General features: G+C 42.7%; 2 long non-coding RNA genes across 2 annotated transcripts in view; both read left to right on the plus strand.

The window, feature by feature from the left end:
• LOC134730293 (uncharacterized) overlaps positions 1-16,070 on the plus strand; it is a 462,039-nt gene that overhangs the window by 175,038 nt on the left and 270,931 nt on the right. The gene's annotated exons all lie outside the window — the stretch shown is intronic.
• Positions 3,648-13,497, plus strand: LOC134730294 (uncharacterized). The gene is made up of 2 exons (XR_010112049.1): positions 3,648-7,522; positions 12,004-13,497. It is a non-coding gene; the product is annotated as an uncharacterized LOC134730294 (long non-coding RNA).

Genomic DNA, 16,070 nt, shown 5'->3' on the forward strand with positions numbered 1-16,070 from the left:
AGCTTTCATGGTCTTTCCTGCTGCTTTCTCTACCCCTGTGTTTTGCTCGGTTCTCTAATTTGACTCAGCTTCAGGTAAGGTTGGAAACTTGTCCCACAAACTAGACCTTTATTTTCTCCAGTGGGGGTGTGTGTTTGGGAGTGGAGGGTCTCCCTTTCCTACTTCCAAAGTTTGGGGTACTCACAGTAGTTGGGGTGTCTCCCGGGTCCTACAGGAGCAGTCTGCTTCCTTCAGAGGGTCTGTGGGTCCTCTTGGGATTCCTGTTTTGTTCTTGCAGTCATTCTGGAGCTAAAATTCATGATTTAAGCCTCCGCATGCTGCTCTGTCTTAGTTAGAGCTACAATCTAGTCCTGCCTCCCATCCACCATGATGATCTGTGGAAAACCTTTCTGATGTACCATTGAATTTGGCTTGTTAGGATTTTGTTGAGGATTTTTGCATGTAAGTTCATCATAAATATTCATTTACCGTTTTCCTTTTTAGTGTGTATCTTTGTCAGGTTTGGCATCAAACTTATTCATAGGATAAATTTGGAAGTATTCCATCCTCTTCAATTTTTTGGAAGAGTTTAAGAAGAATTAGTATTAGTTCTTCTTTACATGTTTTGTAGAATCCAGCAGTGAAGCAGTCAGGTTCTGGGTGGAAACTTCGATAGAAGACATTTTATAGTATTATTACTGGTTCAATCTCCTCACTAACTATTGATCTTTTCAGATTTTTTATTTCTTCATGATTCAATTTTGGTATATTGTATGTGTACTTATTAATTTCTTCTAGATTATCGAGTTTGTTGGTGTATAATTGTTTATAATAGTCTCATGATTTTTTGCATTTCTGTGGTATCAGCTGTAATGTCTTCTGTTTCATCTTTGATTTTATTAAGTCTTTTCTTTAGCCAGTCTTCTTAGTCTGGCTAAAGGTTTGTCAATTTTATCTTTCCACAAAGCCAACCCTTTGTTTCACTGATCTTTGTATTGCTTTTTAAATCTCTATTTCTGCTCGATTTTTATTAATTTTTCTTTCTACTAACCTTGGGTTGAGTTTGTTCTGGTTCCTTGAGATACAGTATTAGATTGTTTATTTGAGATCTTTCTTCTTTCTTGATGTAGGTGTTTGTTGCTATAAACTTCCCTCTTAGGACTGCTTTTGCCGTATCCTATAGTTTTTCATATGATGCATTTCCATTTTAATTTGCCTCAAGGAATTTTAAAATTTCTCTCTTAATTTCTTCTTCTACCCATTGGGTATTCAATAGTGCATTGTCTCGTTTCCATGTACTTGTAAATTTTCCAAATTTCCTCCTGTCATTGATTTCCAGTTTTATACCATTTTGGTATGGTTCAAATCTTCTTTAATTTGTTAAGATTAAGTTTGTGACCTAACATATGATCTATCCTGGAGAAAGTTCCATGGGCAATTGAGAGGAATGTGTATTCAGTGGCTGTTAGATGAACTGTTCTGTAAATGTCTCTCTCCATTTCTATTCAACATTGTCCTAGAGGGTCTAGTCAGTGCAACAAGGCAAGAAAAGGAAATAAAAGAAATACAATTTGGAAAGTAAGCAATAAAACTCTTTCAGATGACATGATTGCTTACATTGAAAATCTCAATCTAGAATAATGCTATTAGATCCAATAAGTGAATTTAACTGGATTGCAGCATACAAATTCATTATATTAAAATCACCTGTACTTCTGTATACTAGCCATGAGTAATTTGAAATTGAAATAAAAACTTTAAAAAGAGCTTGCTAAGTTTCTTATAAGGTTGACTACACTTTTCATAAGACTTAGCAATCCTACTCCTAGATTTTACCTGTCCCCTCCTTCCTCCACCTGTTTGTATTTCTTCAATCTCTGGTGCTAGAGGGCTGCATTCCAGTCTTGCTTAGCATTTCTTAGCTGCGTGACTGGACCAGTTTCAAACTCCTGCCTAAAATGAGGAGAACCACAGGACTTACTGCACTGGAGAGTTGTGAGGATTAAATGAGTTACCTCAGGTGAAGGGCCCAGAGAGGATTCTGAATATGGTGTCACCCAATACATGTTAGTTTTATGGTCACTGCAAGCACCCATCAGGATGCAGATGTTTTGTGAAATTCAGAGATATTCTCTTCCTAGTATATCTGCTAAAACACAAACTCAAACCTACCCTTGAAGTCACCTTTTTTTTCAGCACTATGTTATAAAAACATGCCAGAGGTGGAAACATTTATCAACATTCCAAGCCTTTTCATATATATATACATACATACACACAAATGTTTCAGAATAAGAAAATGTCAGCTTTTCATGGACAACAATATGCAGGCAACAGTCACGCCTCTTAGGGAGGTTACCGAGAGCTTCATCACTGCCTGGGCAGGTGTGAGGTGGCCCAGGGAAAGAGGGCTCAGCATGAAGTCATGAGCAGTTGACCATCTTTATCGAGTGTGTGTGTGTGTGTGTGTGTGTGCATGAGAGAGAGAGAGAGAGAGAGAGGAATTTTTTTTTGGCTGGGTTGCTCTGGATTCTGTCAAAATGACATTCATGCTTCTCATGGTCTCCACCAACACTCCAGAAGAGATGAGAGCAAAATGCAATAAAGTCAACTCCAGGTCCACATGGCAGCCCTTCCCATAGATGGTTTTGTTTTTCAAGATCATGAAAATGACACAGGCTAAGAATTCCCAAGCCCATCCAGAACAATAATCTAGCGTACTTGAGATTAAAAAGCTTGCTCTAAAATGAATTTTAATTTCTTTTATCTTCTACTCTTCCTTCTCATCCCTCCTACCTTCCCATCCCTTCTCTTCCTCTGTTTCCTCTCTTCTTTCTACTTCTTATTTCCAGGAAAGGAAGGAATTTTGGGGGTCAGGAATCAGATAGTTGTGAAAGTTCTGCTCTGGTGCTGTTACTATGGTTTGAACGTATTGGAAACTTAATCCCCAAATTCATATATTGATTGGACATTGGGCCTTCTGGAGGAAATTAGGTTTAGATAAGATCATCAGGGTGGGGGTGGGGCCCAAAATGGGATGGGTGGCTTTATAAGAAGAGAAAGAAAGACCCTAGCTGACCTGCACATTCTTGCTCTCACCACGTGATTCCCTCCACTGTGTTATGATGCAGTGAGAAGTCCCTCACTGGATATCAGCCTTAAACTTCCCAGCCTCCAGAACCAGAAGAAGTAATTCTTTATAAATCACCCAATCTAAGGTATTCTGTCATAGGAACGGACAACAGACTGAGATGGCTGTTATTTTAAGAAATAAAGCTGGCATATATTCCCCTCACTCAAAGTACTTCTAAAATGCAGATGTCCACCACCAAAGGGCATTGCATGTAGGTGCATATGCACAAACATAGACATCACCATTGCTAAATAGCAGGTACCATGGAGAACAGAGCAATGAACCATTTCCTCATATGGAAAGAAAATACCTAATAAAACCCAAGCAAAGAGTCCAAAATAGCTCCACTTTATTTTTGAGCACTCTTATGTAGAACCATTTAGCCAGGGCCAGGAATAATTGGTGCCAGGTGCCTTGTAGAGATGCCAGGTTCATGGATTTCTCACTCTCTTTATGGGAGGATGACTTAATAACACATCTTCGTCTGCTGAATGTTTGAATCTTATTTCTGAGATTATACCCAAAGATGGCAGCCCTCCTCTGCATGAGTAAATCACATTGAAAATAGGAAAAAGAGTCCAGGCAATCAATGCCTGTCTCAGCTGAAACATAATTATAAGTCCACTGTGCTTAGAGGTAATACTTTATTAAAAAGAATATCAGGACTGGGTGCAGTGACTCATGCCTGTAATCCCAACACTTTGGGAAGCCGATGTGGGCAGATCACAAGGTCAGGAGTACGAGACCAGCCTGGCCAATGTAGTGAAACCCTGTCTCTACTAAAAATACAAAAAATTAGCTGGGCGTGGTGGTGGGTGCCTGTAATTCCAGCTACTTGGGAGGCTGAGGCAGGAGAATCGCTTGAACCTGGGAAGCAGAGGTGGCAGTGAGCCAAGATTGTGCCATTGCACTCCAGCCTGGCAACAGTGCGAGACTCCATCTCAAAAAAAAAAAAAAAACAAAAAAAACACTCTCTCTCTTTCTATATATATATATGTATATATATCAGAGCTACATTTTTGGTTTGGTGGCTAAGTCATAATTGTAGAAATCTATTTTCCAATAAATCCTTCCCTTGAACCTAAATATATAAAAGAGATAATGTGTGGAGCTGCTCTGGTTATATTGGGGGTTGGGGGTCCAAGGCATTGCCCATTTAGCTTCTTCCTTGGCTCCCACTTAAGCCACTACTCACCCTCCCCATAAGCTCCCCATGGAGCTCCTCTAACAGAGCGTGAAGAGTACTGACTGTTATGCTGGTTATTAGTGAATACATAGTACCCATTACTACACAGGGGGAAACTGAGGCCTGGAAAATGAAGTGTGATGCCAAAGTGTTGGAGCTGGTGCTGCTGGGACCTGCCACCTCCTGTAGAGCACTAAGTGTCAGCGAGCACTAAGTATCATAGTCTGTGACCCTTAGCAAGGCAGCCCCTCTTGGGACAGCACATGCACCCTGCTCCCCAACAGGAAGCAAACATTTAAACTAGTTTGACCTCGAATGTAAAGTCATGGAGTGAAATAGTCTACTTAGCAGAGCCCTTCAGGGTGTTCTCCTTTTCCTGTCAATTTGGTATTTTAGTTTTGGACAACAAAAATATTCTGTAAGAGGAGCTCTGATTTGGTTCACAAGCCTGTGCTAGTAATAGGAGAACTTGGATAGCCAGGCATCCTACTGTCTTGCTCCTCCACACCCCTGCTTCCTCACCTTTGCCAGGTGCCACCTGGCCTGGTGGAATGGTGGGCAAGTACTGCAAGAACATGCTGTAAGCCACGGGGTGGTGCAGCCTGCCCGCCCAGGCCCCTTGGCAGGAAGCTGGCAAACAGGCATCTCATCTCAGAGACAGGACAGTGAAGTGGACAGACTCCTGTGTGTGTGTGTGTGTGTGTGTGTGTGTGTGTATGTGTGCGCACACTTAAATAGCATGATTTTCCTCTCTAATTAAAAAAATGAAATTTACAAGGAAAATTTATACCATATAATAAGGATAAAGAGAACGTCACTATATAGAGAAGCATTTTTTTTTTTTTTGAGACGGAGTCTCGCTTTATCGCCCAGGCTGGAGTGCAATGGTGTGTGATCTCGGCTCACTGCAACCTCCACCTCCCAGGTTCATGCCGTTCTCCTGCCTCAGCCTCCTGAGTAGCTGGGACTACAGGTGCCTGCCACCATGCCTGGCTAATTTTTTGTATTTTTAGTAGAGATGGGGTTTCACCATGTTAGCCAGGATGGTCTCGATCCCCTGACCTTGTGATCTGCCCGCCTCAGCCTCCCAAAGTGCTGGGATTACAGGCAAGAAGCATTTTAAAATACATATCCTTAGATTCTTTCTTTCCTTCCCTCCCTCCTGTCTTTATTTTCTCTCTTCCTACTTTTTTTTCACTATTTCATTTTGCCAAAATGAGATCATACTGCTTGTGATCCCCTTTTATTTACTTCATGTATTGTGAACACATTTTTTGTGATGAATACATAATAATGTGTACTTATTATTGGTTTAGAAGTATTCCTTTGTGCTATAACTCATTCAAGTACATTTCTACTTTTTAACCTTTGTTTTTTCTGCCTTTATAAATAACATTTTTGTTACTAGTTTGAGTCCTAAATCATTGCATATTTCTCTAGCAGGAATTCCTAGAGGTGGAATTGGTGGATATATAAGAAGAACTGTAGCGATTGTGAATAACCAGAACTATGGAACTGACTCTTCTGTCCTTAAACATTTGCTAATTACCACACCCGACCAGCCCAATCCAGGCAGGCGGTTGATGGCAGCTCTTGGCAATCGATGCCCTCTCCATTTATCAAAGAGATAAATGGAATCATCAAATAGGAAATTCATTATTTTAAGGAGTTCATCTAAAATGGAGTCAGAGAGAGAATGTGACAGAGTCGAAAAAGCAGGCCCCTCAGAGGAGAAGGGGAAGGGGCAGGGGTGAAATGGAAATTCTCCAACTCCTCAGACTTCCCTTTATCCTTCCCTTGAAATCTTGTGCATCCGCCCTGACTCCAGGCCTCCTCAGCAGATGGTGCCAGGCAGCACCTTCCGTTCCCTGCCCAGGGAGGTGACAAAGTTCTGGCTAGCGTGACCACAGGATGGATCTCCATTACTTCTTAGCTGATCCATGTTAAACTCAAGATGACTGTGGTCAGACTTAGTTTTCCACCGAGATTTAATTAACAAATTTTCTGGGCTGTGTTCCCTGGGGCATATTTAGAGTCATGCTCAATGTCTAACTTTCTGGGGAGTTTTCAGCTCGATGAACTTCTTTCTACTTGGACATAGCACATAGCCACAGAAATGTGTGGGGAGACTAGTGCATGAGAAGAAGCCAGCATGTAACTCTGTGAATAGAAGCTCTTTCTATGTACAGGTATTTGGGGAGCAAAGGCCTCCTTTCTGCTCCTCGAGGCGGGGTGTGTGACTGGTTTCGAGAGGTGGGCTCTGTCGGTGTTGGTAGACAGGCCACCTTAACCTCCCTCAAAGGGGCAGTGGAACAGGCTAATGAGTATCCTCTGCGAGCTTGAGAGGTGCACATGCATTCACTTAAAGCAAGGTGGGCCCCTGCCAATTTGTCCAGATTCACTGCCAGTTGGCAGTAAGATTGAATCCTCCCTGAGGAGAGACAGAGAGAGTGGAAGGCCTGGCCTGGGGTTCTGGCCTGACCAGCGAGCAGTAGCTTTCATGTATGGGGAGGCCACGTTTTAGCATAGATGGGCCGAGATGGGCCCAGTCTCTAGCAATTACCTTCATGGTTTTCTGCCAGAGGCTATTTTTTTCCAAGGGAAAACTTCCCATTTGTTTTTTGTATTTTTAAAGTGTGTGTGTGCGTGTTTGCTCTTTGTGCTAAGGGTACATGTTCAGCAGAAGGAATTGGCAGGAGCACGCGCGCTCTCTCTCTCTCACTTTGCATGCTTGACCCTGAGACCTTATGTTCTCCTGAAGCCTCTGCCACGCAATCTCTTCCATCTTCTTCCTGTCTGATGATTTCCCCTGGACTCTCCCATGGGCATTTTTATGTCAATAGATTGGAATGTTTCTCTCCTCACTGGGAAAAGCTCCTTTGGTCTCAGTGAACTCAGAGGTGGAGAAAGTCATAAGAATCAGGGAGCCTGCCCCAAATTGCCTCCTATGATAACTTTCCACAAAGACTGGAGGGGAGGCTCCAAACGTCTTCCTGCAGTGTCCAGCAAGACAGCGAGGCAGACTCCCTTTCTCCTGCCAAAGCCACGTGGAGCCAGACAGAACCACAAGCATACCTGTGGTGCTTGGAGGCCCAAGTAGAAACTTGAATGCTCACGGCTGCATTGGCAGCTTCTACTTGCCTGCCTGGATCACTGTTCCTCATGAGAACTTGGAAAAGCAGGACTATCATTCTTGCTTGACAGATGAAGAAACCAAGCCTCAGGTAGGTAGTTAGTTTCCCAAAGTAACATATTGTAGTGGATGGCAGGGTGGATGTGACAGTCAGCTTTGTTTGACTTTCAACTGAGTGGCATTATAAGGTTGCACTGGTCACATGGGAGACCTGACCATCCTGGGGACCCTGAAACACCTAGGCCTAGCCAATCATTAAGGCAGTTCATACCCAAAGCAGGATAGTTGGTGATCTGATTTTAGGTGGCACCAGGAAACTCCAACACTACCCTTGTGAGGTTCCATAATTTAGTGTCATTCTTTGGTTAATGGATTGTCTGCAATTACAATGAAAATATCTTTGTGTCTATAATCATTTAAGCAGTCATTTCCATCTAAGTGTGAATTAATTTATTGTCTTATTCAATGTAACAGCTAGCTGAGGCTTGATTTTATTTTCCTTCGTGCATTTATTCTTTCAATTGGTATGCATTTAATGACCATCTGAGGACAAGATACTATGTGAGTTCAAGGAGGAGTAAGACATGCACTCTGCCCTAAATGAACTTACAGGTTAAAAGGGAACTGAAGTCACCATAAAGCAGCATACAGTAAGTGACATAAGAACAGCACAAATAGAAAAAAATCAATTGAGGGCAGGAACTGAGGTGTTTAGGGAGCACCCACTGGGGGAACCAACATGTGGGATGAATCTTTGTGAAGGATGGTCATGATTTCAACTAGAACCTGTAGTGTTACAGAGGGCAGGCAGAGAAGGGAGAGGAAGGCATTGCCGGAGGGAAGGCAAGGAGCAAAGACATGGGGTAAGAAACTGACATGTTTGTTTGGGGCATTCACATGGTTCCCTTTAACTTAAGTATAGGGTATGTGGAGGAGAGTAACAAGAGATAAGGATAAAAGGTGTTTTGAGGCCTATATTTAGAAGACTGTCGGTGCCAGGCTAAGGAGGATGGTGTCTTACCTGGTCGGCAGTGGGAGCCTTTGAAAGTGTGTGAACAGTAAAGCCCCAGGACTCCAACTGTGTGCTAGGAATGATGGGTCAGAGGTTCCTGGAGAATGTTTATTTCAAGCTGAAATAATCAAGGCCTGAGCTTAAATAATAGTGGTGAGAACTGCCAGGAGGGAATGGTGCAGAAGATAGCCCTATATTGTGATATAATACAAAAATATATCCTTGTCTTCAGCCCTGGCTCTAGTTCCTTACACGGAGCTCTTAAAACCTTTGGAATTCCCTGAACGATGGGATGAGAGGAGTGTGTTTTTTTATTCGTAAGCCCCTTTCAACCACACATGAGTGGATGCTAGTGAGATGGCTGGGGGTTGGGGGACTCTAGATAGCTTCTGGCTGGGGGCTGGTTCCCAGGAAGACCAAGACAGGGTAAAAGAGTTGGAACTTTTAACCTCACTTCCACCCCTCAACCTCTGAAGAAAGAAGAGGAGATACAGATTGAGTCAATTGCCAATGGCCAATGATTTAATCAGTTATGCCTATGTAATGAAACCTCCATAAAATCCCCAAACAATGGGATTTGAAGGGCTTCTTGGTCAGCAAACACATCAACGTGTGAAGAGGGCACAGAAGCTCCATGTCCTCACCCCCATCCCCGGCCCTATGCATCTCTTCCATTTGGTTTTTCCTGAGTTGTAGCTTTTATAATACATACGCAATGGGAAGTAAACTGGTTTTCTGAGTTCTGTGAGCTGTTCTAGCAAACCACTGAAACTGAGGAAGGGGTTGTGGGAACCTCTGACTTTATGACTGTTTTATCAGAAGTATGGGTGGCTGGGACTTGTGATTGGTGTCTGAAGTGGGACAGTCTTGTGGGACTGAGGCCGTAACCTGTGGGGTCTGAATTAACTCTGGGTACCTAGTGTCAGAATGGAATTTAATCATTGGATACCCAGTTGGTGTCTGGAAAGCTGGAGAACTGGTTGTGGGTGTGGAAAAAGACTTACATATTTTGGTGTCAGGGTGTTGTGAGTAGAAACAGATCATGTCAACAGATGGGCTCTTTTTTTAAAAAAAAATTTTTTACATTTCTTTTTTTCCTTCTACATTTTTTCTCTTTAAGCTTTATTTTTGATACACAATAATTGTATATATTTATGGGGTACAGTGTGATGTTTTGTTACATGTATGCAATGTGCAATGATCAAATCAGCACAATTGGGATATCCATCACTTCAAATATTTATTATTTCTTTTGGTGAGAACATTCCAAATCTTCTTTTCTAGCTATTTAAAAATATACAGTAAATTACTGTGAACTATAGTCACCTTATTATGCTACTGAACACTAGATTATATTCCTTCTATAATATCTAAGTGTGTTTTCATTCCCATTCCCCCTCCTCACTACCCTCTGAGCCTCTAATAACTATCATTCTATTTGCTATCTCCATGTGATTCATTTATTTAGACTCCATATATAAGTGAGAACATGTGACATTTGTCTTTCTGTGCTTGGCTTATTTTACTTAACACAATGTCCTCCAGTTCCATCCATGTTGTTGTGAATGGCAGGATTTTGTTCTTTTTTACAGCTAAATAGTATTCCATTGTGTATATATATGAGATTTTCTTTATCCATTCATGCTTTGATGGATACTTCAGTTGATTCCATATCTTGGCTATTGTGAAGAGTGCTGTGTTAAACGTGGGAGTGCAGATATTTCTTCAAAATATTTGACTTTCTTTCCTTTGGCTATATACACAGTAGTGGATTGCTGGATCTTATAGTAGTTTATATTCTTAATTTTTTGAGGGAACACTATACTATTTTCTGTAATGACTGTATTAATTTACATTTCCACCAACAGTGTATAAGAATTCTCCTTTCCCCACGTCCTCACCATCATTGGTTTTTTTTTTTGTCTTTTTGATAATAGTCATTTTAACTGGAGTGAGATGATAGCAGATGGGCTCTTGTTTAAGAGTAGTTGTGGTATATAAGGAAGAGGGAGATGTTAAAGATGGCCAAGTGTCAAGTCTTGGTAAGTTGAAGGTGTGGAAGATTAAGAGGAAGCCCAGGAGAAAGAACTGCTGAGGGTGGGAATAGGAGGTGTGCCAATTTAGACATGTTGACTGGAGGTAGCCGCTGGCCTGCAGGCACAGCAGGGCCTCATATGTGGGGAGAACGTTCAGTGAGCATGAGAGGGCACTGACGGAAGAATCAAGGAGAGACCCATGGTCACAGGGAGGCAAAGGGATTCCAAATCTGTCTCATTCAAAAACATTTTCCTGTGTGAGGCCACTATTCTAAATCCTGAGATTCATACGAGCAAGGACAAGTCACTCTTCTCATGGAGCTTTCCTTCTTATACAGCAATTGGTAGGACCCAAGTCTTCTGCAGAGCCCTAAAGTGTAGCTTTCCTTCACTAGTTGTCATTCTCAATGTGGAAACATTCAGCCTCCACTCCATCATAACCTGAAGGAAGGGCTTCCAGCTCCTCAAGCAATCTGGACCCTTCCCTGTCAATCCCCTGGCACCTGGCCACCCATACACCACCACACATCTCCCGTCAGGAGTTTCTACTATTCTGACTTCTATCATCATAGATTTGTTCTGTCTGGTCTTGAACTTTCATATGAATGTAATCACACATTTTGGGAAGCCTTCATTTGTTCAATATTGTGTGGTTGAGTAGAGTTGTAGCTTTTTTTTAATATTCCTTTTTTGGGGGGTATTATTCCATTGCAAATATCCTACCTTCTATTTGTCGATTCTACTACTTGATGAAGATTTGGGTTGTTTTCAGTTTTGGACTATTATGAATAAATCTGTTATGAACCAGCTGGGGGAGCTGACCTAAAAAAGCAGTCACATCAAGTGATAGCAGGAGTGAGTACTCAGAAAAAAAGGGGGATGTAAGATACACTTTCAACTTTCCCAGTACTTAAAGCACAGCATGCAACCGCCAGGGAGAACCACACTCAGCTTGAGCAACAACACCCTCCCTGGAGATATGTGATTAATACCCAACTGCTCTGGTAGCCCTTAGGGCACATGAGACCTGGGATAGGGTGAGTTTTGTGTGGCGATTGGGAGGAGGGAAGTGAGGAGATCAGCTTGAGCTGTCAAAGGGCCTGGTAGGCCCATTCCTCAGGTGTATTTCTTGGTCTGGCATGGATTTCTGCCCTTGATCTCTGGCTCTGGAGGTGACTGGGATAATTGAGGCCTTATGCCCCACTCCCCGAAGACTGGTTTTGGCACATATGCAACCTGCATTTTAATATTATTCCTTATGACTGGAAGCATTTGGAAGGAGTCCTTGCCCCTGGTTTTAAAAGGTGGCATTATTTTATGAACATTTAGACATTGATTAATAAAATTCCGAACCCATTAACTAATGGGGAAATGCCAAACTTTTTTGCGTATCCAAGAAAGTAAATGTAATAAAAACTATCCCAAAAGGTAAGTTAAATTATAGTCTTTGCTTTTTCTCTCCTGATAGTCCCACCAGATGTTTTTCAAATGCAGGACACAGGCCCTTTTTTCTGTTTTCTCCAGGGAAAGAAGACAGAAAGCTTGGCTCAGCTATGCTAACTTTCAGAAGGAGAAAAAAGCACCACGTTAGGACAGGGCCTGTTGGGAATCGCCGTGCTGCTGGTTCATAAATCTGAAGACAAGGAAACTAGACCTCCGTCAATTTCCAATCCCTTTTTCCTATTGACCCCCACCCACTCTTCCCAGATCACCATTGGGAATTTAGCTCTGATTTTGAATGCTGGGAACAGAGCTTGTGAAGACCCTGTAAGCCCTGGGAGGTTGAAAGGCGGCCATTTGGTTTCTTCTCTGTGGAGAAGGGCAGGGGCTCCCTGCCCAGGCAAGGCCTCCATTTGAGGACTCCCCTCGCAGGAGCCGAGCCCATGGCCAGATGGCTATGTGGTCACTGAAGACTGGAATCAGCACCTCTCCCCAAACAGCCTGCTCAGGGCTCTAAGTTCCTCTTGCAAATGGGGATCTTGATTTCTCCACCCTTCCTCAGCCCCAATCCAAGTTTTCTGAGTCTGGAAAGAAATAAAACAGCTATAAAGTTGAGGGACAGGATATGTCCAATCCTCATGGCCCTGCGGTCATATCCTCTGCTTTTGCCGTGATGAGCCATGGAAATGTTTATAACCTGGCTGCAGTTCCTGGGCCTTAGCTCCAAGAGCGGAGCTTCCTCTCCCTCCCACGGCTTCCCCACCTCCCTGCCTTCCCTGACTGATCTGAAAAGCCAACTTGTCATCCGAAATGAAATGCAGAAGTCAGGGATGCTTTTAAATTTCTCCCTAAGAGGAGCGTTCCCAAGTTCCCAGGCTTTCTCTCACATATTGCGCTGGAGCTGGGCTTCAGAACAGTTCAAAAGAAACGGGACGGTGGGCCTAGGAGTGCCGCTCCTTTCCTTCCACAGACCCCACTCCTCTCCAAAATGTTGGCATTGTCGCCAACACAACGTGGAAGCTAGGGGGCTGCGGGGGACCACCCTGTCCCAGGGAAAAGTCAAGCAGGATCTCTCACGGTTTTTGGTGTGGGAACGGTCTCTACATGGGAGGAGCTGATGGAGCATAAAGTTTCCATTTTTGTTCCTCCATATTTGTCTTCCCTTTGGGCAGTGCTTCCTATTCCTGCTGTCCTGAGAATCACTTGGGATGCCTAAACAATGATAACACGGCCGGGCGCGGTGGCTCACGCCTGTAATCCCAGCACTTTGGGAGGCCGAGGAGGGCGTATCACGAGGTCAGGAGATCGAGACCATCCTGGCTAACACGGTGAAACCCCGTCTCTACTAAAAATACAAAAAATTAGCTGGGCGTGGTGGCGGGCGCCAGTAGTTCCAGCTGCTGGGGAGGCTGAGGCAGGAGAATGGCGTGAACCCGGGCGGAGCTTGCAGTGAGCCGAGATCGGGCCACTGCACTCAAGCCTGGGCGACAGAACGAGACTCCATCTCAAAAAAACCAAACCAAACAAGCAAGCAAGCAAAAAAAAAAAAAAAAAAAAAAAAAAAAAGAATGATAAAAACACATCAAGCACAAGAGCAGGTGAGGAACCTGGAGATGGCTGGCAGGATGATCTGGCTTAATTCAATTTTCTGGCCTGTTTGTGCCACTGTCTTGTTTTAGGGCATAATTACATGTTGTGTTAGCTATAGCCACAAAAATATACAATTTAGGGGAAGAAGTGTTCCACTGAATCAAAAGATGGCAGGCAAACAAAGGATGGAAATGATATTCATGGATGGACTTTTCTTGGTCTTGAACTACAAGTGGTTTTGCAACCCATTCTTAATTCTTGGTTCTGAATGACTCCCCTCTTAACCTCCCCACGTGTGAGGATTTACTGGTGCCCTGATCCCATAACTTAATTTTTGTCCTCTCTTTTTCTTTTGGATTATGAATGTCAGCTGAAGTTAAGCTGCAATAACATAATTTGTCATTGTCTAACATGCAGTGTTATGTTTGAGCCTTTTGACTGAGCAGCATAAATTAGTGTCCTGTTTTATTAATGGTATAAATTCATAGGAGTAGGTTTATTTCAAGTGAGAGATAAGCTGCATAGCAAGGGAAAACTGAAAATGCCACTTGTAGAAAGAAGTTGCTTAATTTTCTGCCACTATCCCATTAGGCCAATCATCCCCTTTATAGGAATCTACCTACAGGCAATTTTCAAAGTCCTAAGCAAGAAACCCTATCATATTTTCCACTGTATTATAGACATTACCTTTCATTTCTGTAGTTCTTGGGGGCAGTGGATAAAATGGTCTTTCTTCACTCAGTATGTGGAGTGCTACAGTCTCCTCTTCTTGAAAGCCTCCACCTCTTACTCAGCCCTTCCTTCAACTCTACTGCCAAAGTTATTTCACACCCTGTGTTTGCTCAGTGCATTCAACCTGATCCCCATGCCTCAGAGGGCCTTCCAGTGGCTCTGCAAAAGAAGGCTCGGGGTCTCATCTTTTGCTCCAAAGTCTAACCCTTTTCTTACTAATGCTGCACAATGCCCTCTGCTTCTAGTCACATTTCCCCCCAAAGCCACACCCTGGTGTCTTGGTGTTCTAGTCATTCTTTCTTCATTCCCACAATATACAGAAATTCCCTTTTTTTAATGAGGCCCTTCCCAACTGCTTTGTAAAAGAACGGGTCTTGCTTCTGGAAGGTAAGCAACATGGCCCCTTTGCCACTCCATTGCCTCTTGCATAATAAAAATGACAATAATTGTCTCAATGGCAACACTTATGTAGCACCAATTATGTGCCAGTCACAGTCCTAAGCATTTTATATGTCAACTGATTTAATCCTGGCAAAAGTCCTTTTAAGTGATGTGATGGTTAATTGTTTGTGTCCAATTAACTTGGCCACGGTGCCCAGATATGTGGTCGAACATTTTACCGAATGTTTCTGTGAGGGTGTTTTTGGTTGAGAGTAACATTTACCTGGGTAGACTGAACAAAGCGGATTGCCCTTCATAATGCAGGTGGGCCTCATCCAATCAGTTGAAACCCTGAATAGAACACAACACTGACTTCCCTCAGGCAAAAGGAAATTCTGCCAGGAGATGGCCTTTGGACTTGAACCACAGCATCAGCTCTTCCCCGGTCTCCAGTCTTCCAGTCCACCCTGCAGATTTTGGACTTGCCAACCTCTGTAATCACATGAGCCAATTCCTTAAATCCCTTTACAGACACACACACACACACACACACACACACACACACCCAATTGTTTCTGATTCTCTGGAGAACCCTGACTAATACAGGTGGGTATTTTTATGATTATCCCACTTTACAGATGTGATAACTGGGCACAGAGATGTTAGGTAACTTGTCCAAGGTCATTATCAGTACCAGTATGTAGTGCAGTTGGGATTCTGTGTGACTCCTGAGTCTGTGCTCTTAACCACAAGATTAAATACATACTTATGTTCAGACTTATTTGTTCATTGGTCTGCCTCACATATCATTTTTGCTGGGTTATTTTATGTTTTCAGTTGTCAGTTTTGAGAAGACAGAATCTGCCCATCTGGCTAATGTACCATGGAGAGGCCTAGCCTAGACTTTTAAAAGGAAGTTTAGAAAAGTGTCTGATGAGATTGACTCCTGTGTATTCTTCTAAGATTTTTATAATTTTATCTGTTATATGTAAGCCTATGGTTCAGTTAGAGTTAATTTTTGTGTATGGTGTGAAGAAGGGGTCTAACCTCATTCTTTTGCATATGGCTATCTACTTATCCCAGCATTATCTATTGTAGTGTAGGGTGCTACTGCCCAACCTCCTGTCTCTCTCTCATGCACTGTGGTTGGAACTCTATCCAGCTAAATGGTTCTCCCAGGTGTCTCCCCTGATGAAATCCTCTCATGTGAATCCCATCTTGGCATCTGCTTTCTCCAGGGAGCTGGATTAACAAGTGGGTTTATCAGCTGAAATTAGATTTCATTATATTAAGTATTCCCATAATAGTAACATTCAGTACATCCTTTAATACATGAAAAGTGATAAATTGCAACATTTGGTTATTGGGTCTGTCAATTCTTCTGTGCATTTAACTTGTTGATTTTTTTTTCATTCTATATAAGGAATTTGGGCAATGCCCCAATTTTT

This window comes from Pan paniscus, chromosome 3 (assembly GCF_029289425.2).
Source record: "Pan paniscus chromosome 3, NHGRI_mPanPan1-v2.0_pri, whole genome shotgun sequence".
Classification (NCBI taxonomy): domain Eukaryota; kingdom Metazoa; phylum Chordata; class Mammalia; order Primates; family Hominidae; genus Pan; species Pan paniscus.